The sequence below is a fragment of the Pinus tabuliformis genome, chromosome 7, assembly GCF_031772625.1.
Source record: "Pinus tabuliformis cultivar Carrire ecotype Pingquan chromosome 7, CPIR1, whole genome shotgun sequence".
Classification (NCBI taxonomy): domain Eukaryota; kingdom Viridiplantae; phylum Streptophyta; class Pinopsida; order Pinales; family Pinaceae; genus Pinus; species Pinus tabuliformis.
Window position 1 is genome coordinate 646,800,119 of NC_142293.1, and position 27,272 is coordinate 646,827,390.

Sequence of the window (27,272 nt, forward strand, 5' to 3'; positions counted from 1 at the left end):
CTTTACAGATCTTTTTGACCGGGAGTTTGCGTTCACTGCGTGTAAGTCCTCTAGTGCAGGATCACCTGCCACAGAGGTTAAGAGGGAGCATGCTTTTCCCTTGACTAGCGGAGCATCTTCAGGTATCTGGTATGTGGACAGTGGGGCTTCACGTCACATGATAGGAGTCCGTGAGTACTTCTCAGAGCTTCCAGAGAGTGACACTGATATAGAGGTAGTACCCGGTGATGACAGAGTTGTTAGAGCAGTCAGGGTGGGGACACTGACATTTCAGAGGGAGTCCAAACCTCCCTTGAAGGTGTCAGATGTTCTTTATGTGCCAAGAATGAGGAAGAACCTCATATCTGTCTCAGCTTTGGAGGACAGAGGATAGGAGGTATTGTTCAGGGGAGGACAGGTGTTGATGTATCCCAGGGGCACTCCAGCTGATTCAGCTAGAGTGATAGGTGTACGCCATGCAAAGGTGTACAAGTTTGCATTCCAGCCCCTTTTGGCATTGAGCAGTAGTACCGAAAGCGGAGCTAGCAGTTTTGAGCTGTGTGAGATTTGGCACCGCAGGATGGGGCATATGTATCATGGAGCCTTGAGGACATTGCGGGAGATCACTACAAGTGTGCCAGTTTTCAGTACTGATCACTTTGATACTTGCAGAGGATGTGCGATGGGCAAGTTTGCCAAATCCCCTTTTCCCAGCAGTGACAGCAGAGCGACTGGGATACTTGATTTGATTCATTCTGGTGTGAGCGGTCGGATGTCTCATGTTTCCTTGAGTGGATATGAGTACTATGTTTTATTCATTGATGATCACTCTAGGAGGACCTGGATTTATTTCTTGAAGACCAAGAGTGAGGTCTTCAAGCGGTTTCAGGAGTTTAGAGCTCTTGTGGAGACACAGACAGTCGGAAGATCAAGTCCCTAAGGTCGGACAATGGGGGAGAGTACACCCTTGGAGAGTTTGTCGACTATTGTGCGGAGGCAGGCATTAGGAGGGAGTTCACTGTTCCTTACAACCCCCAGCAGAACGGGGTTGCGGAGAGGAAGAACAGATCCATCGTAGGGGCTGCCAAAGCCATGTTACATGATCAGGGGTTGCCATTGTTCTTGTGGGCAGAGGCCTGCAACACAGTTGTTTATTTGCAGAACAGGAGTCCGCATCGTGCCTTGGGGCACATGACTCCGGAGGAGGCTTTTTTTGGGAAGAAGCCTGATATTTGTCATCTTTGCATCTTTGGGTGCATCACATACTCCTACATACCCAAGGAGAAGAGGACCAAACTAGAGCCCACCGCAGAGACGTGTATCTTTGTGGGCTACAGTGAGACCTCAAAGGCCTTTTGGATTTACATTCCTGCACAGAGGAAAGTTGTTGTCAGGCGGGATGTGAAGTTCGAGGAGGATAGGGCCTTTAGGAGGTCATGGGAGTTAGAGTATCTGGATCAGCCAGACCCTCAGCAGCAGTTGAGTCAGTCGCAGGGATCCAGTGGGCAGGGATTAGGAGGATCCAGAGGTACATCTATGAGGATGTCAAGTCCGTCAGTGAGCAGTGGCTCGCCGAGCCAGAGGGTTGGTGCTCCGGGCAGCATGCAGAGCAGTTCACAGAGCAGTTTACTAGGGAGCCCACTGATGGACAGTTCACACGGTACCTCAGCTTCTACAGGTTCAGGTGCAGGCAGGAGGATAGCAGACAGACAACCAGGAGTTCAGGCTCCTGATGATGATGAGGAGAAGGAGTTTCATTCTCCTACGGGAGAAGTGTGCTCAGGGAAGAGGAAGCCCAAGTGGTTTCAGGACACCTTGAGAGATGCCACATCTGTTGTTGAGCCTAAGAGGCCGGTCAGAGAGAGTAGACCACCTGAGAGGTTTTGTAGCTATATGGCAATGGTTACCAGCATCTTTGACTCTGAGCCTTCTAGCTATGAGGAGGCAGCTAGTCAGCAGGTCTGGAGAGAGGCCATGCAGGAGGAGTATTCTTCTATCATGAAGAATGATGTTTGGGAGGTGGTGTCGTGGCCTGAGGGCAAGTTCGTGGTTACTTCCAGATGGCTTTACAAAGTAAAGCATGCTGCAGATGGTAGCATTGAGAAATTCAAAGCGAGGTTTGTGGCTAGAGGGTTCTCCCAGGTAGAGGGAGTTGATTATGAGGAGATCTTCGCTCCCGTGGCTTGATATACTTCGATCCGCTCCATTATATCGATAGCAGCAGAGATGGGTTGGAAGATCCACCAGATGGATGTGAAGACTGCATTTCTCAATGGCTTCATACAGGAGGAGGTGTACATTGAGCAGCCACAGGGCTTTGAGGTGCATGGGAAGGAGTCCCATGTGTGCAGACTGAAGAATCCCTTTATAGCCTGAATCAAGCTCCCAGAGCTTGGTACTCCAGGATAGATACATACTTGCAGGGGATGGGTTTCACAAAGAGTGACGCAGATCCGAACCTTTACTTTATTGTGATAGGTGAGGAGCCTCTCATTCTGGTGCTGTATGTGGATGACTTGGTCATTACAGGTGCAGAGAGACTCATAGAGCATTGCAAGAGAGATCTTGTGGCGGAGTTTGAGATGAAGGACATCGGCTTGATGCATTACTTTTTGGATTTGGAGGTGTGGCAGGAGGAGGGGCATTTCTTCCTGGGGCAAGGGAAGTATATTGTGGACATCCTTGGCAGATTCCACATGGAGGATTGTAGACCCATGTCGACACCGATGATCACCAACTGGAAGAAGCTTCATGCTTCAGATTCCGAGTTGGTGGATCCCACATTGTACAGGCAGCTGATTGGTTCCTTGATGTATTTGGTCAACACTAGACCAGATATTTGTTTTGCAGTCAACACAATGAGTCAGTTTATGTGTGAGCCTAGGAAGGTTCACTGGGTGGCTGCAAAACACATTTTGCGGTACTTGCAGGGGACAGTGGATTATGGTCTGGACTACAGGCAGGGGGATGGAGTGAGACTGGCAGGTTATACTAATTCTGATTGGGCAGGTTGTGCTTCTGATAGGAAGAGCACTTCAGGGTGTTGTTTTGGGTTGGGTTCAGCAGTAGTGTCATGGTTCAGCAGGAAGCAACAGTCAGTAGCATTGAGTTCAGCAGAAGCAGAGTATATGGCAGCCAGTCTAGCTAGTTGTGAGGCCATCTGGCTTCGCAAGATGTTGTTTGGCTTATTTGGTCAGCCGTTGAGACCTTCAGTGATTTACTGTGATAATCAGAGTTGCATTAAACTCACGGAGAATCCAGTATTTCATGACAGGTCAAAGCATATCGGGATCAAATATCATTTCATCAGAGACTGTGTTCAGAAGGGCGCTGTGAAGCTTGAGTAGATTCCCACTGATGAGCAGGTTGCAGATATTCTTACCAAAGCCTTACCACGGTGCAAGCATGACTACTTCAGAGACAAGATGGGTGTGGTGAGGAACACCTTCCTTGGTAAGAGGGAGTGTTGAAATTTGGTACCGGAGGACATGTGGTTCCCTAAGGCTTTGATCTTTGGCCTAGGGAAAAGTGTCCAAAAGAATTTAATTTTTCTCCTAAAGTGACTTTATAATTTTTATAAATTCAAATCTAATTTAAAAGTGACTTTAAGTGATAAAGTTACTAAAGTCTAATTTTAAAGTGACTTTAATAAAGTCAATGTAAAATTAGAAAGGAAAAGTGAATTTGGAAATAAATGACTAAGTATGTCTTTATTAAAGTGGGGTGAATTAAAAAATAGAAAGTGAGATTTAAATGAGCATTTAATCTTAGTCCTAGATCTCAATCTATTTCAGCGATTGGATTTAGGGATTACCGAAAAGTCACTTAGGGTTAGATTAAGGGAGGAAAAGGAGGAAAAGGTCATTCATTCTTTTATGAGCAGATTGAGAGAAGGAGAGCAAGAGAGCAAGGGAGATTTCTGGACAGGGAGGAGAAGGAGGCAGCAGCTTGGCACACATTCCAAGGTAGCATTCCAGAAAGTCCATATAACTGAGTTAGCACACAGTGAAAGGCAGGATTTTGGCACGATTTTCTAGAAAGGCAGTTCAGCGTTTTTGGAGCAGGCTGTACAACGTTTTTGGAGCAGGCCGTACAGCGTTTTATAGCAGGCCGTATAGCAGTTTTCAGCAGTCCGTACAATAGTTTCTAGGCAGGCCGTACAGTAGAATTTCACGCTGAAATTTGGCACAAAAATCGAGGATGCCGTATAGCATTTATTGCTGTTCAGTTTTGCTGTTTGCAGTTTTTCCAGTTGGCTGAGGCACAGAAAACGAGATAAGTTGTAAAAGTTTGCTTGTTGATTTTTGCTGAATATTTCTCACTGTAAAAAGCATTTTCAAAAATAAGAAAGAGCTCTCGAACTGGTTTTCCCCAAGAGTTGTAGGGGGTTTTTCCAAGGTCACCTTGATCAAAAAACACTGTGTTTAAATGTGTTAAATGGCTGTCTGTATGTGCTGATATTTATTTCTGCATTTTCCAGCATTCTGTAATTTTTCCAGAATTTGTGTTTTCAGCAAAATTTATTTTCCAGTTGTTGAATGTATGGATATGGGAAAGGGCATTTAACTATTTTGGAGAAATAAGGTGAAACTGAAAACCGGGGTGGGAAATGAGAAATTTTTACACTATGAAGCTGCATCGAAATTGTAAAGCTGCATCAAAGTTGTGAGGTTGCAACTAGGTTGAAGATGTGAAAGGTCATAACACTGAAGTTGCTGGGTTGAAGTTGCTGAAGAATCTGCTGGTCGAAGTTGCAGAAGAATTTGCTGGGGATCGAAATTGTAGAAGTTGCTAGAAAGAAAGAAAGATTTGACTTGGTCTTGGAGGGTCTTGGTCAAGGGTCATAGGCCTTGGAATTTGTCAATTGAAGATCTAGAAGAAGAGAAGAATTCTTGCGGGTTTCCTCTTAGTTGGAGAGGTTTTGGCCCTGGTTGATCACCTATATCTTGTGTCCTCTTGTCTCATTGTTCTTCATTGTTTGGTAGTTGTTTAATGATAAGAACACTAATTATAATCAAGTAAAAGAATAAGCTAATAAAGTTAAGTAAAAATACATCACAAACAATTATCAAAGTAAGAGAAATCGCATATCTTGCTGCCCCTAAATATTTCAACATGGTATCAAAGCTAAGGTGACTACATCAAGGAGGGGAAACTCAAAGAAGGATACTCAGGGACCAAAGCACAAGAAGATCATTCAACACGAAGGACATCGAATCATCAAGAAAGGATTTAGATGGGTCGAACAAATTAAGAAGCATTAAGAAGGACTACTAAAAGCAACAACAAGGGGAAGACCTCAAAACCCTAGCTCACTCAAAGATAGGGTTCTGTTGTCGCTGCTACAACACCCTCCAAAATTTTGGCTTATGCTCAATTTCGGAGCCTTCCTTGGTCTTGTACATTATCATCACAAACTTTGAAACTCATTCCATGTGTTTTCTTGAGGAGTTTTTGTCCCCTTTGCAAGATAGGCAAAATGTCGTCTTTTCGCATGTTAGCTGTCACATCATGTATATAAGCTTGTTCTGGTGGTTTCAAGAGGTCACCTTTGTGTAAATGAGTTGTTCTAACCATGTAAACATCCGTCACACTCATTTCCAAAGTTTCAAGCACTGTTGCACAAGTGTCGTCACAGTTGTCGCAAAGTGTATCTTAAGTGTCGCACTTGTTGTAAGTTGTCGTAAAGCTGTCACATAGAGGGAAATGCATTGTCATGTGTCCTGGATGATCTATGTTGTTGTGTCGTCAAGTATTCTAAGTGTGTGATCACAATCGAAGTCTTATCATTGTTCACATCAGTCTCATTGATCCCGCACTTAGTCATTTTCTGAAAAGCTTCCTGACCAAGCAACCTAGCTTCACTTGGTCTCCCTGAACTGCGCATTGCGCAGTCTTAGTCCTCTAGCTGTGACCTTGCCTCTTGGCACTACGTAATGCGCATTTCTTGCCTCCCAGGGTTGCTTCACTGCACAATTTATGTGCTCAAGCCCTGACCTTAACTCCCAAAATTGCACAATTCCTTCTCCCAACTTGGCCTTAACTGTGCATTACGTAGTCTCTAGCCTCAAGTTCATCTTTGAGCTCCTGAACTATGCAAATGCTCAATGGCCCAGCGTCCTTTGTCTCCTAGAGCTGTGCAATGTGCTCACCTAGTGCTCAGCCTGTCACACTGATCCTCAGAATTGCGTAGTTTGCTCCCTCAACCTAGCCTGAACTATGCATTGCGCAGTCTCAAGGCTCAAGGGTCCCCTTGCCTGCCTGAACTGCACAGTCACTAAGCCCTTTTCCTAGCCTTCCATTCGGTTCTGGCTTAGTCAATGGATCAATATGCACAATCTTAGACTAGGGGGTTTTCATATTGATGTCATCTCGTCATGAGTGAATTGCAAAAATAGGTACCTTATTATGCCATGGCGAGATGATGAAGAAGGAGATGAAGGAGCGCAACATGTTGAAAGACATTCTTGTAGCTGATTACGCAAGCTGATCAATCAAGAGAAAGCAAAGGGAAACCAGTTTGCGATCACCATTCAAGACTTAAGATCATTGAAGATTCCTTATCACCAAACCATGTGGAGGTGAAAAGAAAAACATTCTCAAGAAGACCTGCAACACACAGTAGCAATAGTGGCTTGACATTGCCACATCATCAAGCAGTCTATGTCAGCAGTGTCATGTCATGTCATGTCATGAGTTGTCACATGCCACACCATTGTGGTTAATGATGTAAATTATGTTTTGAAAATGTATTGTAAAGTGGAAGTCCAAAGGACATGTATGGAATATGAAGAGTCATGTAAAGTTGAAAAGTCATAGGAAGTCAAACAGTCATGAGGGTAGATGAAGAGTCATAAGGAAGGTGAAGCATCACTTCCTCATTGTTATATATACACCCTCATTGTAAGAGCAAAGGACTTTTCACCTTGGCTCCTCCCACAAGGCATTAGAGAGACAAGCTAGTTCTTTTGAGGAGCAAGGAGTGGCTCCAACGCTCCACTATTGGAGCTAGTGATGTTCATTGTATACATGTGTCTTGGAAATTTTACTTAATATAAGAAGCCCTATGGGCCAGCACGTTCTTCATGCATGGATTATGGATGTTTGTAAGACTATTTTGTGAATGTTTGTAATTCATGTTCGCTTTCATCTGTGCTAAAGTAGTTGAACTATTTCGATTATTTTGGTACTTATAATATTGAGAATGTACTGTAATTGCTATTATCATTGTCGCATCCTCGTGGACTATTCCGCTGGATATTAGACAGATCTTCCTCGTTACATTGGTTGCAATGACCGTTGCATCTCTGTGGACTATTCTGCTTGGTGTTGTACGGATCCTTCTTGTTTATGTGTGTCTCTATTAGGGTGGTACTACTACCTCTCTTTTAGAGGCTCACTTCTCCTCCCCTCCGCAGTGAAAGAACTTTGACACACATACAATCGAATACTCACCAGGCACACCCCCTTGCTTTTTGAAGGTGCATTTGCACTCCTCTCTCTTGCTGACAGTTAGAGCCAAGGCATATCTTTAAGATAACCGACAACCGAGCCATATTCCAGATGGGGCTCCTATCCCAAATGGTGTGAGGTCTAATTGAGACCACATATTGGGGAGACCCCTTAAATGTTGGCGGGTCTAACACCGTCAACATTTTTGGTGCTAGAAGGAGGGCAACCAGATTTTTATGGCTAATAACCTCACCAACCCCAATCTTACTTCCTTTGGTCAAGGCAGTAACATTCCCAACACCTCCCCTGTGCACATTCTTGAAGTTGGTAATTCTTCCTAGCCTGAGACTATACAACCTTACGAAATCTCTTACGACCAGATTCGAGCCATCCGCCCCATCACCCAAAAGTTTGCAAGAGCTATCGGATTGATACCCAGAGTAGATAATCTTCCATATTTTCCAAAGAAGAACCAAACCACCCCCACTGGGATAGTGGTCTCAACAGTTGAAGAATTGGTTCTCGCCACCCTTGAAGAGTTAGCAGATTCTGAAGAAAACGCAGAAAAACCAGAACAACCTCCAACCTTCAACGATGGTGACGGTGATAACGTAGTGCTCTCGGACGATACTTTCCGCGGGTTAGGCGGTGAAGAAGAAGAAGAAGAAAACCAATCAGATTTTGACGAAGAAGGGGAAAACAACGACGAAGACATGGCAGACCAAGATCTAGACTGGATGACTCAGGGCCCACTTGCACTGCCAGGTGTGTTACACAAAATGCCAAGGCACCTAGAGAAGCTATTAACGAAGTATGACCCTGACAAAGCAATAAAGGCGGAGGACCATCTAGACAACTTCTACCTACATCTGCAAACACTTGAGGTATGTTATGATGATGTTGCATGTAGACTGTTTCCGTGTACCTTAGATGGTAGAGCAGTTGTATGGTATCATAGCCTTCCTCTGAACTCGATCCAAAATTGGAGGGGTTTTAAGAAATTATTTCTTGAAAAATTTGCTGATGATAAAACCCCCACCATGCTTTTAAAAGAGCTGGGCAATCTCAAGATGGAGCAAAAAGAAAAGGTGAAAGATTTCAATCAGAGGTTTAACCATATCTTGAACATATTTCCACCAAACACAAAACCTCATGACTCCATCACTATCAACTATTTCACATCTGCCTTACCATCAAGCATTGCACAGTTCGTGAAAAGAACTGTGAAACCAACTTTGGCTGAAACTTTTGAAGAGGTGATCACAGTTGAAAAGGACTTGCATGCGATTGGAGTCATCGCAGATGACGAATCAACAAAAGACTCCAAAGACACGGGGAAAAGGTCTCAGGCCTCCGTAAGCAAGGCCAAAGAAAAGGAAGCAATTGATCTTGAGAGCTTGACCCGCACTATCAAGTCTCTGTCCAATGAGTTGGTAGAATTGAAACAAAGGTCAAGCGAGACCACCGTGAGTAGCAAGCCTCCCAAGTTCAACTTTCTAAGAAGGACTTCTAACTTCGGCAACAACAACAACCAACCAGCCAAGTGTTAGAAAATCAGAAAGGCAAAAAGATTTTCTTATTCTTGATAATTACTTGTGATGTTTCTTGTTATTACGATTCTCTATATCTTCTTTCTTTTAGTTCATCAAGCAATTACCAAAGTACCAGCGCATAAAACAATAGACACTAGATGTAGGCACCATGCCAGGGAAAAATCCCCCTCGAGGGGAAAATCCAATCAAGAAATTCTTCCTTTCAATAGCATTCTTTGAGACTCTTCACCCTAGACAAAGACTAGACCTTCCCTCCACAACAAGTCAACCTCCCAGATCTTTGACCCCTTTCCAGCAACTTCGACTAGGTAGCAGCTTCCGGCAATAGGCAACTTTTGGCAACAGTGAAACTTGGAAGACTTCGATCTCTCAATCTAGGGCACGGAACAGAGAGAGAGAGGAACCAAAATTTCGATATTTTCCTTCTCCTTAGACTTCCCCAAACTTGCACATACTTTGTCTTTCCGACAACAGACTTTGCACTTTTCCTAGCTACAAGAGATACCAAACTCTTGTGAGAGAGTGTGTTCCAAATGAATTTGATTTGCTTGTATTTATAGGCTCCATGTGAGGTCGAGTTAGTGTCCTTAGGCTAACTTGATCTCTTTTAGGCCAACTTGGTGTGGAGGATACATAAATTATATTTGACTCAATACTTAACCTTTTTACATGATTCAAAAGCCCAAGAAGGGTCTCTTTAAAAGTAAAATGACTCTATTGACTCAGAATAAATCCTAGAAGTCCTCAATGGGGACTTTGACCTAAAATAGGGTGACCCAAGCATGAAACCCATGCTTTAATAAGTCACAATAATAATAATACAAATTCTTTTTTTATATTCTTTTGACAAGTATATTATAAGATGACTCAAATACATTAAATGAAGACCGAAACTAGTTACATTTTCCAACACTACCTCTTAACTAGGGAGGTATTCATCATATACAAGTACAATGGAAGGCCTCAAACTATATGAACAATGAAGAACTTTAGGCACCGCAATGCCATGGACTAGATTCCTGAGTAGGGAAATCTATCCATTGGTTTCTCAACAATTTAGGCACCACAATGCCACAGACTAGATTCCTGACCAGGGCAATCTATCCAAGTGGGAATAAGGTGGACTCAAGCTTTCAACCCTTTTAGGTACCATCAGGCTTACTTGCTAACCACCAACCCAATGATCCAGGCGTGTATCTAAAAAACAGAGCTCTATAATCAACACCACCTTTTCCAACTTCGGGACCTAGACATCAACACAAAGTGCCGACCATATGTCCTCCCAGATAATGCTTCACTCACAAAGCCTCAACACTCATAGATCCAACAGATCAAGGTAACAAATCTCTCCCAATCAAACTGATTGGTAACCAACATGCTATCAACACCTTCGAGAGATTCACCTGTACAAACACAACCCCAATCAATAATATACTTTCATATGTACATAATCAAATACAAACCTTCGGGGTCTTCCAGATGACTTGATGTTGCTTATCAACTTTTCATAGAGGACTATCAACTGAATCTTTGACAAAAGATTCCTCAATCATACACTTTCCTTTCCTACTTCCCTTGCAACAACATATACTTTGAAATTCATTCTTCAATCAAAACCAAGCTATGCCCTCCCTCTCAACCAGGGAGCATCTCTCTATCCACACTCCCTCTTAATCTAAGGAAGATCTCTTCTATTTTCGTCATCGAAGAATATTTCGTGGATTCCAACCATTTCATCAGAGTTATCATCATCACCATCATGCTTATCATATCAGTGAACATCTTCACCATATTGAAGATTGTGTACCTGCACAACTTAGATAGCAAGTACAACCAAAACTATAGAAGCATGAAGTTAGCCATATGAGAATTACAGAAGCATTTCAACTTTATACATATTAGATACCCAAACTTAATTACAAACAAGAGACATATACTCTTCAACATCTTGCTAGGGACTTTGTCATAAACCCTAGACTACTTCATAACAACTTTCATTCCATCTAGGGTTTCAATGTTTCTTTCAAAGGTGTAACATACCCTACTACAACATATAGCAAACCCTAGAAACAATTCAAACAAATATAGATCTATAAGGTATCTAACAACTTTTAGAATTCATATGTTAGATTTTCCACTAGGGTTTCATACAAATCCTAGATTTCATACAAGAGAATCAATCAAAACCAATCATAGCTTAGTCATTAATATGACTAACTTCCAATAGGGTTAGTTGCAAACCCTAGATTTTCAATCAAACATTGATCCCAACTAAAACTTAGATTTCAACAATCTTACACAAATCTCAAATTATCATATTGTCAACATACATTAGAGGATTTTACTTCTACTAAGGTTCAACTCCAAAACCCTAGAATTTCATTTTGACAATCTCAACAATCATTATATAAATAAATCTCAGATTGTTATATCACACATAATAGAGATTTTAACTACTACTAGGTTTTAGTTGCAAAACCTTAGATTTCCAAATATCATCATCCTAGAATCTTAGACAAGGACTTATATTAAATCCTAAGACTTATCACCATCAATAACTAGGTCAACACACATATCTAGGAATTTATTATCATGCATAAGCATATCATATGTCCGAAAACATTAATACATTAGACAGATACTAGACCAATCTAGGGTTTCAACCAAAAGGACATATCTATATATACCTAAGGTTCCAGCATCATGGAAAGGCATTTCATATCATGTGTTAGTCAAACCCAACTTTACAAACATCAATAAAAGTTAGACATATAACATATAGGGTTTGATCAGACAGACACACATACTAAGGAAATCAGTGCTAAGACATTATAAGGGTCTTGCTTACACATTCCACCAAACCCTAATGAGTTAGGGTTTCAATATAGGAACATAGTAAACCCAAGGAAATTACCAAAACTTCAAAGGTTCCGAATTTTATACCTTATCATTCAACCCTAAGTTAGGTTTACCTAATCATACCAAAATCCCAAACATGACAACATGAATAAAACTTCAAATAGCATTTCACCATATCCCTAAGTAGTTTAGGGTTTCAAACATTCACAATCACATTCCCTTAGGTTAGGGTTTTCCAGAGAACTTGTCTAGGGTTCTATAAAATCAGTTAAGAATAGGAGTAGGGTAGATTTATCATGTGATGAATCACCCAAAATGAGAATTAATATGATTCAATATAGCTAAACACAACAATGTTAGTAAAGGATTGTCAAATGAATAAACATTTACTAAAGTAGTTTAAGACATACCTTTGTTTCTTGACAAACCTTATCTGGAGTGGTCCTCTTTCATATTCCTTGAGAATATAGCAAATGTTTTTTCTAATCAAGACAATAGAGGGAGAATGGTGATTAGTATTTAATATAATCAAAATTGAATGAGTACATGAAAGCAAAAACTGAAAGGAAATGAGATATTTATCTTTGGGAGTTGTTGGGGGCTCCCTCCAAAGCTTGAGGGATACCTACAAACTTATAAAAACAATAAAAATGTCTTTTCCAAAAATATGTCAAGAACCTATAAATTCTAAAACATCAAACATATAAAACAAGATATCTAAAGATACAAGCAAAGGATTTAGTAATGTAAGTCCCTAATGTCAGATTTTTCTTAATTGGACCTCATTTGGACAAACTTGACCATCTTTTAATCTCCATCGTCGAATTTTTATTTTTGAGGAAAAATCGAATTTCTCTTAAAAACCAATTTTTATTAATCCAAAAATTAATATTTTAGATTAATTTCCTCAAAAAATTGACTTTCATTTAACCACCAAGGTCCAAGGGCTCAAATTTTCTTAAAATATCCATTTTTCCCTTGGTAGAGGACCTCCAAATTTTGACTTCTTTTTGGCTCACGAATTTTTGATTATTTTCCACTAGGAGAGAAATTAATTTCTCTATAATTATTTTTGACTCAAAAATCAATTAATGTTTTGGCTTATGATTTTTATTTATTTTAGCCATAGAAATTAACTAATTGACTCTAGAGGGGATTAATAATTTTTCCACCCTCAAATATTTTAGCCATGGTGTCTGATTATGAGGGACCATGCACTAAAATATTTTTTACATCAAAATATTACAATTAATTCAACCCTTAGAAGGGGAAATACACATTTAGACCAGACCCTCAAGACATTACCCAATTTTGCGACACAATATGATCTAGTATGAAACCAAGTGTGTTTATAATAAAATAATTTAGCCATGGTTTCTAATTGCGAGGATCTATGCACTAAAATGATTCTTAAACTCACTTTTACATTAGACTCTATAAACACTAGGACTCACCTAAGACCTTGTTAATGAATTCCACCCTAACTTTGGGGTTATATCTAGAAGAAAAACTCTACCAATTAGGCGTGTTTACAAACACACATAATTCAGGGAGGTTAAAAAACTTCCTACGGTGAAATCCTCTGCCAAAATCAGAGGCTTACCTAGGTGTTGTTACATAATTAAATTGTCATACTAGCATCATTTACAATAGACTTTGCAAAAATTGGGTTTACAATGATATATTCATGTTGAATGATGACTTTGATCCTCGAAAATTTTTCTCGACTTCCTTGTGTACTGCTTTCTCGGATTGTTGAAAAATTGTGGTCAATAGAACCAAAGACAAGAACCCTGAAGGATGGATGTGAGATCAAGGCGATGGTGAGAAGTCCTATGTATAGAATGGCTATGGACATGATATTTCAATCAAAGTTTTCCAAGTAGTGCCCCTCCTATAACCACACTAGAGGAGGTCCCACTAGACTAGGGCTAAAGACTAACCCTCTGGTACAGTGAGAGAGAAAGCTTATAGTCAAGATCGGTCATGTTGAGAAATCAAGGGGGGCAATGAGTGTAGGTGATTTCTCTTACTTTGATCACTGCTTGTGATGTATTTTTACTCTACTTGATTAACTTCTTCTTTCCTTTATTATTATTAGTGTTCTCTATCATCAAACAACTACCAAATCATAAAGAACAATGAGACAATAGGACACAAGATGTAAGCGAACAACCAGGGCCAAAACCTCTCCAACTAAGAGGAAATCTTGCCAGAATTCTTCTCTTCTTATAGAACTTCAATTGACGAATTCCAAGTTCTATGACCCTTGACTAAGACCCTCCAAGACCAAGTCAACTTTCCTTCTTGAACAACTTCCAGTAACAAACTTCGACCTGCTAGGAACTTCTCCATCAACTTCGATGCCAACAACAATTTCAACAACTTCGACCTTGTAGCTTCAACGACTTTGACCTTGATGCAACTTCAGCACCTTCGACCTAGCAACTTCACAACTTCGACCTAGAATCAACTTCACAACTTTGATCAACGGACCTCATCTGTTTTCGGGCCCCCCTTTCCATTCTGTCTTTACCGCCCGGGGGGGAGGGGGAAGGGGTTCGGAAAGCAGTTTCTCCCGCTGGGCCCCATCCCTTATGTGTCGCCCTCTGGTGATTTCGCACCCCCCCACTAAAACCATTAAACACCCACTACCCCCTCCGGAAACTGCTTTCCCTCATCCTCTCTTCTGCGCCCCACCACTTTCCCTCCACCACTCTTCGCCTGCCACATGCATGACCGTTGAACCAATTAAATGCGTTCCTGGCCAAAACGACCGTTCTCCATTCAATTCGATTTCTCCTGGGTAATCGTTCAGCCTAACGGTCCTACGCCATTCTTAACGGGACTATTCTCAGCGTTTAAAAGCTCCTGAGCCTGTCATTCTCACCCCTTTTCACTCCTGTTTTTTCAGTTATTCATAGTTTCCCATATCGATCTCTATTAGAGAAATTCTGTGGCCAAAGTACTACAAAAACTAACATTTCCTTCTGTTTTCACCTGACAGTCCGTTATTCTGCTGTGTTCGGTAAGCTCCTTTGCAAATTCATCCCATACTCAGACTTTTATGCCTCCCAAAACTAAGACTCAAGATAAGCCTATTAATCCTTTAATTCCCCCTTCTGTAGATTTAGATCATATACCTATAGTTGATAGGGATTACAGGATAAGTGAAACTCAGTGTAACTGTGATTTTCTGGAATTGTATTGCTAGTTAGAGGATAAACACACAGACAAAACCGATGAAATTGGGCTCTGGGAGTCAAACCTCCCCTATTATATTTTCCCCTTGGCATTCCAAGCCCTAGAATTTACCAGAAGGTGTCAAGCTTGTTATGTCCCTGCCCAAAGAGCCGTCATTGCCCGTACAGATGACATTCTTTTCACCATCACAGCCTAATCCATTGACCAAATGACGTTGGCCCCAACTGTGGAAAATGCTGCGCCTTTCTCCCTAGAAGCCTTCACCCAACTTTATCAAAAGCTGGACTTTGCCACCAGAGCCAAAATTTTTGAGATTTTCTTGCCAGAGAATCCCCAATTATCCAAAAAGAATCCTCCATATCCTTCTTCCATTTTCCCTGATCAAGCCAAGCAAATTATTTCCATAATTTCTTACATTTTAGGCTATCATTCTGATCAGTGGGTAGATGAGCCCATTTTAGGATTCCTCTCCATTTTTCCACAAACAACTTTCCCTCCTTTGTGTTCAACTTCAGTCAATTTTTGGCTGATAATATCCATGAACAGTTCATAAAGTTTCCTACAGAACAGGTGTTCAATTACACCTCTATTTTGATTTATATGTTCCTCTATTATCAGGCAGACAAATTCAGTTTTTCATTGCAGAAGCTGGATGATGTAGGGAACCAACAACCAATAATCTTTTGGACCTCATTGGTCATGAGAGAACAACAAGAATTCACCTACAAGTAGTTTATTGAAGATTTTGTTCATCCAGCCATGAACATTCTGAACAGTGCAGTACAACCCAGAATCAGTGAGGAAATCAAGAGAATTTTGCATTTGTCAGACCAAGCAAAGACCGGGGATTGGTATTTATACCAAAATTACACAGAAATCAGGGTATATGGTTGTGAATTGGCCCCCTATAAACTCCCCAAATACCTCCCAATGAGGATTTTTGCCCTGGAGTATATTAGGCAGATGCTGAATTCAGATGACATCCACTTTGTAGTGGCCAAGAAGAAGGCACAATTCAGAATAAAGACATAGGTGGGCCCATTTGTGTGCAACACAAGGACATTAGGTGAAGAGGCAGATAGAATGCTTAAAGAAATGAAGTTCAGTTTGAGCTTTACATGGTCTTATGACCCCTGTGGCATCATCTCAAAGCTTAGAGTGGAGAACAAAAACACTCCTTACATTCATACTTCAAGGCCAAACATAGAACAGTATGCCAATCAGCTGGAGTGGGCAGAAAATACCTTGCAAGAAGCTGAAGAACAACTTGTTTCTACTTCTAGTTTGCAGACTCCTATTCCTCAGGAAAAATCAAGCAAAAGACAGAGGGAGGAAGGATCATCATTTACAACCGGGAGTGAAGCTAAAGAATTCAGAATCAGCTATAGGAAGAGAGCAAAGGTATCTCCTAGAGTAGAATTGGACAAAGAAACTGAAGAGCAGGCAACCATCATCATCACAGATTCACCGCCTGCAACTACCAAATTCACAACATCTCCTTCTGAACCTTCATCTTCACAAGGACACAAGGAAACTAAGCTAGAGTCATGGAATGTCCAAACAGAAAAAGAGTAGATAGTTTTTGACAGATACAGGGAGATAAAGCTCAGAAACAAAATTCTAAAGAATAGCACTTATAACCAATTTTGGAAGTATACCTCCAGCTCACAAAGTAGGTTGATGTCAGTGTTTGATACAGAGCATGGCAAAATGCAGATAACTTTTCTTGAGGCCCAAATTCCACAGCGAAAATCAACAGCAGACTACAAGAGCACAACTTTTGAATTTAGCACAAAGGACATACATCCCATTGATCAAATGGAGATGCACAAGCAAATCGGTGAAATGATATCCTCCACTTTAACTAACACTACAATGTCACTTTCTAAATTGTAGGTTTCTTTTGCAAATGTCTAGTCACAGTTGAAGATGGAAAAAGTCTCCTCTTTGGCAAAGGATAACAGGATCAAATCTTTGGAAGACTTGGTGATTAAGATAAGGTATGACCCTAAAGATGTCAATGCTGCTGAGGAGATTGTCAAAAAGAGGAACCTGGACATTGCATCCTTAAGAAAGCAACTCAAGTTGCTAGCCACAGAGGATCCAATGACCAAGGATATTGAAGAAACTGAAGCACAGAAAGCAGATATGATGAAATTGATCATAAAACAAAATATACAGATTAGGCATATGGAGGCAGAATTGGAGAAAATGATAAAGGAGAAGGAAGATAGTCAAAAGATGGCCATTGCCCCCCTAGATGCCATACCTATTTCTCAGCTTCCATCAACAAGAGCAACTACTGCAACCACTTCTTCTACTCAAACTGAGTGTTGACTAAGTAACAAAGACATTACATAACATGTCACTACAGTCAAAAGAGATTGAGACTTTGCAGGGCCAAATCAAAGCTTTGGAAGTGTAAAAGACCAAAGCTGAAGCTGCTCGGATTACTGAAATGGAGAAATCCCAGAGACTGATTGAAAATTTGCACAAGGGAGAGAGAGACACTTCAACTGGTCAGACCTTGGCCCAAGCCAAGGAAACTATTTGGTTGAATATATTAGACTTTATGAATGAGATTTGGCCTTCTATCCAAATCATATTTGAGCAGAAAGAACTGATAGAGAAGGCTACAGAAACTATTGTGCAAGGAAGAGAAAAGCTGGGAGAGATGCCCACAAAAGTCTCTAATATAATCAAGTTCTTAAACTCAAAATCCAAGTATGAGTTGGAGGAGGTAGGAATCAGTGATAGCACTGCCACCATTCTGGAAGTCAATAAAGTCTTGACAAAGCGAAATCTCATTGATAAGTTGGAAGATAGCAATGTTTTAAAACTTCGACTCGGCCGAGGGTCGAATCGGACTCGGACTCGGACTCAGTATCGGTATTGACTCGGTCGGCTCGGTTTCAATGACTCGGTCGTTGTAAAAAAATACATTAAATATTTTTTTTTTTTTTATAAAAAAACATAATTTTAAAGATTTTCATTCATGTTTCCAAACACACAGCATTAGAATATAGATAGAAGACAACATATGATCAAAGTAGGCTCATGAATATATCCATTATATCAAAATGGCACCCAGTGCACTGTCCAATACATACATGATCATGATATAGAGATCAAAACAAAAACACATAACCAAGGAGGCTAGAAATGGCTTCTACAACAAAATTAAACTGTGACCAATACTACTGGCTACTGCCAGAGGAGCCAAGATCATGTGGATCAATCTCTGGATCATCATCAGAGTCAGACAGGGGGCCCCATGGCTCCTCCTCATCATCATCTCCAACTGCAACTGTAGAAGTGGTAGCACTAGCAGGCTGTGCAGTAGCTGCAAGTTGAGATAGACGAGATATGCGCTTCTGTCATGGCTGAGCAGAGGAAGCGCCTGCAACTGGAGGACTTGTTGGCTTTGAGGCTGAGGCTGGTACAAGTGGATCAGGATCTGCATTCAACTGAACATTATGTTCGAGTGATGCTATCGTCTGTAATTCATAATCCATATCCTCATCAGAAGCAAACTCTGTTGGATGACTCTCCACTACCCAATCTAATGTTGGATCAATGTCTTCCAACACAATGGGATCTGAATCAGGTCTTTTGTTCAGCAATTGGTTGCGCTTGAGCCGGAGGTTGTATTGGACATATACTAGATCATTTAACCGTTTTTGATCCAAACGGTTTCTCTTCTTTGTGTGAATCCTCTCAAAGACAGACCAATTGCGCTCACACCCAGTAGCATTGCAAGTTTGACTCAAAATACGAATTGCAAACTTCTGCAATTCAGGACAATGGCTACCAAAAGCCTCCCACCATTGTGCTGCAAAAAACATAGGAGTGTAATGAGTTAGCTCAACAAAATTACAAATTATATCCAACTTTCAAATTATAAACGATTTAACAAAATAAGTATTAAGAATTTGAAAATTGAAATTTTTGTTTACCTGGCTCATCTGTTTCCCTTGCAATCTTTGCTAGGTTCTTCCCAAAGGTACTTGAGGCATTGCTTAAGGTTGTGACCTGTCGGTGTATCTCCAGCTAATCACACTCGAATGGGATCATGTGATCAATGTAGTCAATCAGTCCATCTCTAACCCCCCCCCTCAAAGCTCCTGTCGTCTTAGCTTTATAATGATACCGTGGGTTCAAAAAATACCCAGATGCATGTATAGGGTGATGGAGTTGATTGTTCCATCTTTCATCAATGATTTCCCAAATGGGCCCATACTTAGCCACTTTATCCTTGTATTCCCTCTTTATTTGCTCCTTTGCTTGATCCATAACCTCATAAATGAAGCCCATAGCCAATCTTTCCCCATCCACCAATTGCAACACCTTAACCAGTGGCTCAGCAAGCTTCACAATCTCTGCTGCCTTTCTCCAAAATATTTCTTCATTAACTTTCATTTTCAATTCTTTGCCTTCTAGTTTGTGAGACCACTGGCTTAGATTCCATTCTTTACTGGAAAAAATATTTTGCAAGTTTCTATGTTGTGAAGGCATAGATTGCAATGTCAAAAAATGAGTAGCAAATCTAGTGATGGCAGGCCTAATAATATCCCTGCCCCTTGTGTGTTTCCTCATCAAGCTCAAAATCCATGAATGATTGTAGATAAATTTTGTTATGCTTTTGGCATGATCTACAGTGTTTTTGATCCAATCTAATTTACCAATATCCTCAAGCATGAGGTCTATGCAATGTGTAGCACATGGGGTCCAAAAGATGGCCTTGTGTTTTTCCTCTAACAGTTTACCAGCAAGAACATAGTTAGAGGCATTATCTGTGATGACTTGAACAACATTAGCCACCCCCACCTCCTCAACAACCTCATCCAATCGCTGAAACAACAATTGCCCATCTTTTACCTTATCAGATGCATCAATTGATTTTAGAAACATGGTTCCCGGTGGGCAGAAGATAAGAAAGTTTATGATGGTACAATATCTTTGATCAGTCCATCTATCTGACATGATGGTACATCCTGTTCTTGCCCATGAGTCCTTGAAATCTTTCAAATAGTCATTAATGGATAAAATTTCTTTCTGCAAACGATACCCCCTTAGCTCATGCATAGTAGGGCTTTTGAAGCCTTTTCCAGCAGCATGTATGGCATCAAACATAGGCTCATAATATGGTGAACGGGAAGCATTGAAGAGGATATCAACATACCACCATCTAGCTATGTATTCACAAGCAGTCTCCCTCAATTCTTTCTTCCAATGGTCATCTAAAGTGAGCTGCCTTTGACTTCTACTAGCTTGAGGACCATGTGCATCTGATGGAGAGGAGGGAGTGAAATAACTTTTGATATTCATATCACCCTTTTTCATTTTACCCTTTCCCTTTTCTTGAATAGACTCAAAAGAGGGAGGAACATATTGGAAGGGGTTGGATGTATCAGTAGAAGGGATAGAGGAAGAACCCTCAAAATCAAAATGGGGGTTGGTAGCCAACATTTTTTGTATATTCTTCTTCCTCCCAATTTTAGCCTCTAACTCTTTTTGCCTATGCTTGTCTTCTTTAAACTTCTCAAAGCTAGCTAACAAATCCTTCCTAATCTCCCCAATTTCTGGTGAGGTACATGGAGTAATTTGGCCTCTAATCCCCGCCAAGTGTTGTTTCAGGCTTCAGCCTATTAATGCCCCGATGACCTTCCTTAATTTTCCTATGGCAAAATTTGCAATGCATTTGACTATCAACCATTTCAACATATGCCCAAGCAGCATCTTTCACTCTAGGTGCCAATTTTTGACTTGGAAATGAAAGTAAAAATTCTGAAAATGAAAACAAAAAAAAACATTGATTCAATGTTCATTTCTTTCACAAAAAACACTCTTTAGGATTTCAAGATTTTCACATAAAATTTAATAAGAAAAAACAGATTTCTACAAGTGAAAAAAAATACCTCCAGGCACACTGCCTCCTCAAGCTTGCTCCAAGAAACCAACTCCTCAACGCTGCTCCAAATGGCTGCCCAAGAATCTCCTCACTCCAGGTCAATGCTTGCCCAAGACTCCTCACTGCTGCTCCAAAAACAAACTCAATAACTCCTCACAAACTCTCACTCAAATGCATGAGATGGCTGTGAGAGAATGAGAGGGGTTGGGTGGGTTAAATAGGGTTTAGGAGAGGGGAATGGACCCCAAAGACCAAATAGGAATACTATAAATTGGTTTGGAGTCCCCCAATTTAAAAAACAAAAAAAAAAATTGCAGTTTTCGGGTTTGTGTGGGCCGTTGTCTCTTACTCGGTCGAGTTATTGTAGGCTCGGCCGAGCTGGCCGGGTTAATACTGAGCCGGCTGAGTTGTTAGACAACTCGGCCAACTCGGTATTAACCCGACCGGCTGAACCGTTTCCATGGCCAGGTTAGAATTTTGGGCATTGGCTCGGACCAACTTGGCCGAGTTGGTTCTGAGTCGGCTGGTTTTGAAAACAATGGAAGAAAGGTGTGAAACCTTAGAGTTGCAGGTAAACAGATTCACAAACAGAATTGAAGCCTTAATCCAAAAGGGATTGCCCAGTATCTATGTTATAAATGACAAATTGATCACTCAGGAAGACTATATCCTGAAGATGAAAGAAGTGGCCAAAAGCAGCATCAAGTTCAGTGGAATTAAGGGCAGCATGACAACAAAGGCGTTTTTGGAAACTATGTCAAACGATTTCCATGTACAGAATGAGGTAAAACATATTTTTATCGTGAAGCCAACTTTTGCCAAATACACAGAGGTAGATGAAATTTACCGCAGGGTAATAAAATTGACAGTGCTAGATGAAAAGAGATGGGAAGAATTGGTTGATTTACTGGATTGAAGGATAATTCAGGAGTAGTAAAACAACTTGCTAGCCCAACAACTAGCACGACAATCAGTTCATGTTAAAATTGGCAACTAGGGCCAAACTCCATGTGGGTCATCTTATTTATGGCAGCTGATATTTTTCTTGGATCCCTCATCGAGAGGTGTAGGAATGATCTGAAGATCATCCGATTCCGATAAGTATTCATGGAGATATGAATTTATTTGTGTTATAAGACAATTCGTCAAGGTTTTCCAGCAACCAAATAAACCCCACATGTGCTCAACGTTTTAGTATAAAAGGAGATGACTTGAGAGTCATTTCTCACACACACTTCTATCTTGATTTCTCTCCACTTGTCTTGGGTTTTAGTGGAAGAGAAATCTAGGAGTGGAAGCCCTAGATGTTGGAGGATAAGAGGCTGCCCTAGCCGCAGTCAAGAAGAAATACGCTGCCCTAATCTAGAGGACACAATCATGAAGAAAAGCCCTAACACTATCAAGAAGCAGCCCTAAACCTATATGCTAGTCCCTACTAAAACACAGACCTAAAGGCTGCCCTAATGCAGACCTAAAGGTTGCCCTAACGCAGACCTAAAGGCAGCCCTCACTAAGACCTAAAGGCAGCCCTAACGAAGCTATACTAAGGCAGCTCAAGAAGAAGGAGGACGCTAATGTGAAGGGCCAAAGGGGCAGCGTGGAGGCTGCCCTAGACAACGTGAAGTGTTGTGTGGACAGTGGAGCCTTAGCTGCAGCATGAAGGATCAAAGGGATAGCGTGGAGGCTATCCTAGACAACATGAAAGGGTTGTAGGGATAGCGTGGGAACAGGACGGTTAATAGCACAATAGGCAAGCAACTACGCCAAGGAGAATAGAAGCAATATGCTACTGTTCGTGGACGGATAGCTTGGTGTGTAAGGGCTGCCAGATGCCATAACCAGTCACCATATAAGCAGTTGTAAAGGCAGCATTGGAACAACAGTGTTGTGGACAGCAGCAAAGTAAATAGGACAGCTGGGCTATAGGACAACTTGGCTACATGGTGCTGCTAACTAGTGCAGCAAAGTAAATGGGACAATAGGCTACATAGCACTGCTAAAATGCATGGGACAACAAGTTGACTAGTGCAACAAAGATGCATGGGACAACAGGGTACATAGCAAAGATGCATGGGACAACAAGCAAACTTGGAATGAACAGTGGGACAGCTGTATGCCACATAGGACAACAGTGACTAGCATGTTACAACAAAGGCACATGGGACAACAGCAAGCATGGACAACAAGGCAAGCATGGTGCAACATAGCAAGCATGGTGCAGCAGTATGATGTGTACAACATGGTCATGAGGTCCAGCATTATGATGATGGGTGCAGCATGGTGCAGCACGGTGAGGTGCAACAAGATGGCGAGATGCAACACAATGGTAGGTGAAGTAGTCACCTTGGAGAATCAGTTGAAGCAACATGTCTTCAACTGATCTCATGTGTCATCTTCTTAGAGATGATCTATGCTCTTATTTGGATAAGTCAAAGTGTTGACTTTTGTTGTAAATGTACTATCCCTCTCTCTCTCTGCTGAACTATTGAAGAACATATAAGAAGAATTGATCAAGGGTTTCCCCACATTGGGGTTTGTCCCTGGCTAGCGCCACATCTTGTGTCCTCTTGTCTTGGCTTGTCTTCTGCGATTTATGTTTATGTTCTATCTTTAGTTTACTTTAATGTTGATGTGATTGCTAATCTGGAAAAGATATTGAGCTAACTGTGAAAATTGAAATAAAATGCTCTTAGCATAGAACATACCTAAAATTAACAGTTCTGCATCGCAACATTGTTTCAGGTTGACTCAACAACCGAAACCATCAAAACAGGGCCACCTTTCTTTTCAACAACCTACGTGGCCTATTCTTTTGCCAGGATTAGATTATATAGTTTGTAATTAGGCTAATAATACATTGTCGATTTGACAACTGTTTTGTAAAGCATTTTGTGACTTTTATTATAAATACTTCACTGTTTGAAGTATCAAGGGTTGATTACCGAATGTAATTTCCTTCTGCATATTGTAATTTTCAAAGCACTTGAGCATCACTAATACCAGGACCTTTCGGTGATTTGTCTCTTTTGTCTATTTGTTTAAACATTGTTTTTCCTTTCTCCGTTATTCTAAATATCCGAATTAATCAACAAAAACTATGATAAATAGGATTCGTTATTTAGAGCGCCCTATTTTGGCTGTTGTTAATTTTAATGTTTTCCACTGAAGTTAGATCAAGGAATTCTTAATTGCTCCTTGGTTTCTATTGAACCTTACACTTCTGCTATTCCACAATTCATTTAATTTATGAAAAGATCCAGTTAGTGCAACCTAGCTTGCCCTGTGAGAACTCCTCTAAAAATTGATGCAAAACTCCAGTTTAGTTCGTAGACTCCATAGACCAATTGAATTATAACACTCAAATCAACCAAACCAATCAAACAAAACAAACAAGTACAATCATAGCTAGCCTAAAATTTACATAAAACAAAGCTAAATTAAATAGAGAGATCCCTCTCTGAAGTTGGCAGGGCTAGATCCTAGCTTCCAAAGTGGTTTTGATGTTGTCCAATGTGTTTACTCCCTCAACCTCAAAAATACAAAACGATAACAGGATGTACATGGGATTATAAGATGATTAGCCTACTCTGGCATGAGTTGATAAGAGGAGGTGGCATCGGTAGGCCACTAGACAGGGTATTGTATGGAGACGATGCTCTCTCACTAGTATATATTTTTTTTAACAAGGTCGGGTAGTTGATATATTATCAAAAGCTTTGTTGGAGCAAGCTCCTATTACAAACAACTGCAAAAAGATAAACATCTAAGCCAGGAGATAGGAATGTAGTCTCTTCTCCTAGGCTAGTGTTCAAGAATTCATGTATTTTTATGGGTATTCTAGTGTGCTACCTAACAAACTGACCTATTAGAAAGAGAAATTTACATGCCATGGGTTCTCTAACAGTTTTTCAAGGCTCATACACTGTTTGCTCCTGAGTTGGATGTTTTTTCTTTTCATATTTGACCAAGTTCTCTCCTTCATTACTTGTGCTGCTGATTTTGTAATGTGCCACTGTGGTTCCATTTGAGTTGATTTCTTGTTCTTCCTTTGGCTTTGCATTCTACTCCTTGTTTGTTGTGCTTCCTTGGATTTGTAATGCTTGAGGTGCTTTTTCTTCTTCTGGTGTTGTCCGCTTTCCTTTTGTCGAGCACGAGGGCCATTGGAATCGACGAACTGGGTTTTCAGTTTAATAACTGCCTAGATTAAGTCGCAAAGTTCGGAATCATGGGATGGACGGTAGAGATTATCCAGAGGTGCTGCAGTTTGGAGGAACCGTCGCTGTCATCGATGAATCAAATCAACGGTCATTGGGTTCGAAAAGGTTCGAACGATAATCAATGAGAAAGGCGGGATTAACGGTGCAGGTGGTATTTCGGGTGGATAAGAAACCATGAGTGGTAAAAAGGGGAGGATGGCCGATTCCATTGGCCGGGCGACACGTAGCAGCGGAGGAGAGAGAGAGCTCTCTCACTAGTATATTGGACATAGGAGCTATTGAGGATAGCCTGAGTAGTGTCATTCACATTAGCGTGTGAGGAGTTAGGCCACTTAGGTCTATCTGGGCAGATATGGAGATATAGCTCACATCATGGAGGGCTTACTAGCAGAGTGGCAGTAGAGATGGCGACCCTGAGGGGATGCGGGATGATGGCTATGGACTCAGTCTTAGACCTTGATATCCAGGGGTGTATAGGGGTATGTAGCGGTGTGCAACAATATGCGGAGGAGCACGAAGGTGTGAAGTGGTGCGTAGTGGTGTGCTGGGTTGCACCGTGGTGTAGGAGGAGTGGTTCACACCTCAGTGCATTCCGTCATAGAGTGTCAGACACATCGATACAGGAGGGATACCAGTTGATCCAAGATGATGCAGCGGCATGTAGCAGGGTTTCGCGGTGCACAAAGATGTGCGATTGGGTGCAGTGGTATGCTAGGAGACATGAGGATACATGGTTATATGCAGTAGTGTGTGCTGCTGCACTGCGGACTAAGGGAGTGCTATTAGCAGGGAGATTCCTCGACAAGGATGTCAGGCATGCCATTGGGGTGGGCATACCCAGGTCGGGAGAGTGGATCGGTCACAGGACGGGCTGGGAGCGTCCACATAGGTTCTTGTTCATACCCATCGAAACCCACACATCTTCCGCTCATTGGCACCACGTACAGTTGAGGGAAGCCTTGTTGTGTTTGATCTAGACCCATAGTGTGGATAACAGGATTTGGGAGATTTTCTTGAGACGGCGCTATGAGATTCAGTGCCTCAGGGGCTCGATAGATATTCTCTAGTGGAGGAGCAGGGTCGGTGCACAAGTTGATAGCCACAAGTTGGGAGATGAGGTGATCTTTTGCAGGGGTGGCATACGATTCATCATTGAGCCTTTGTTGAGGGAAGTGTAACTAGGTTCGGTCTTCATAAATGTACTTTTGATATTTGTACTTATTCAAGAAAAGAAATATTATTTTATAATTAATGTCAATGAGTTTCTTACTCATTGAAGTAGGTCTAGCACATGTAAAAGTGCTATAGGTTAGTCAAATAGTTAAGAGAAAATATTGAAGGCCTTAAGGGCATGTTACACCATGTATAAACATATATATTAAGTCAAAAGGAAAACCTCCAATCAAAGTCAAGTTGACTCCTATGCAATGGCACCTTGAAGAAGCTCCTTCAAGCATGTTACAACACCATGGAAACTATCCTAAGTATGCTCAACAAATCAGCCACCAAACTGCCCTCAAAGTTGGCCTACAATTAAGAGGACTAGTCGGCCTAAAAGCAGTTAGTCAAGTCAGCTTAAATGGAGGGACAATCCTCTAGGTAGAGAGGCTATCCACTCCAAATACAACTCACAACTTGAGCTCTAAAATCCACAAGAGGAAGAGGTCAAGGAGAATGAAGAAAGCCAAGGAAAAAGGTCTACTAGGGCAGCGAGGAAAGGAGGAATAACAACGAAGTCTGAAGGATTGTTTTCTAGGGTATACACAGTCACACGTGCAAGTGAATGGAGGACACTCTGTAACTATAACAATAGTAAGATCACAATTGTATATTTCTCATTGTTTGGGGCTAAAACTAGGCCTACAAGGCCTCCTACTCCAGCGTGGAAGAAAGACTCTCAAGCGAAGTAAGAAAGCAGAAGACCGAAGTATAAAGGACTGTTTCTAGGGCTAGAAACAGTCACACGTGCGAGGTGTAGTAAGGGTATGTCTGAGCCATAACAACAACTAGTGAATAGTCCATTGTTTGGGTAAGAGATCAAGCCTACAAGGACTCCCAAGCCTAGCGAAGGAGCCTATCTCTCTAGCAAAGGTGAAA

The 27,272-nt window shown here is 41.2% G+C and overlaps 1 protein-coding gene across 1 annotated transcript in view; it reads left to right on the plus strand.

Moving 5' to 3' along the window:
- The window catches only part of LOC149249109 (peroxisomal membrane protein 13-like), a 194,842-nt gene that overhangs the window by 35,415 nt on the left and 132,155 nt on the right, over window positions 1-27,272 (plus strand). The window lies entirely within an intron of this gene.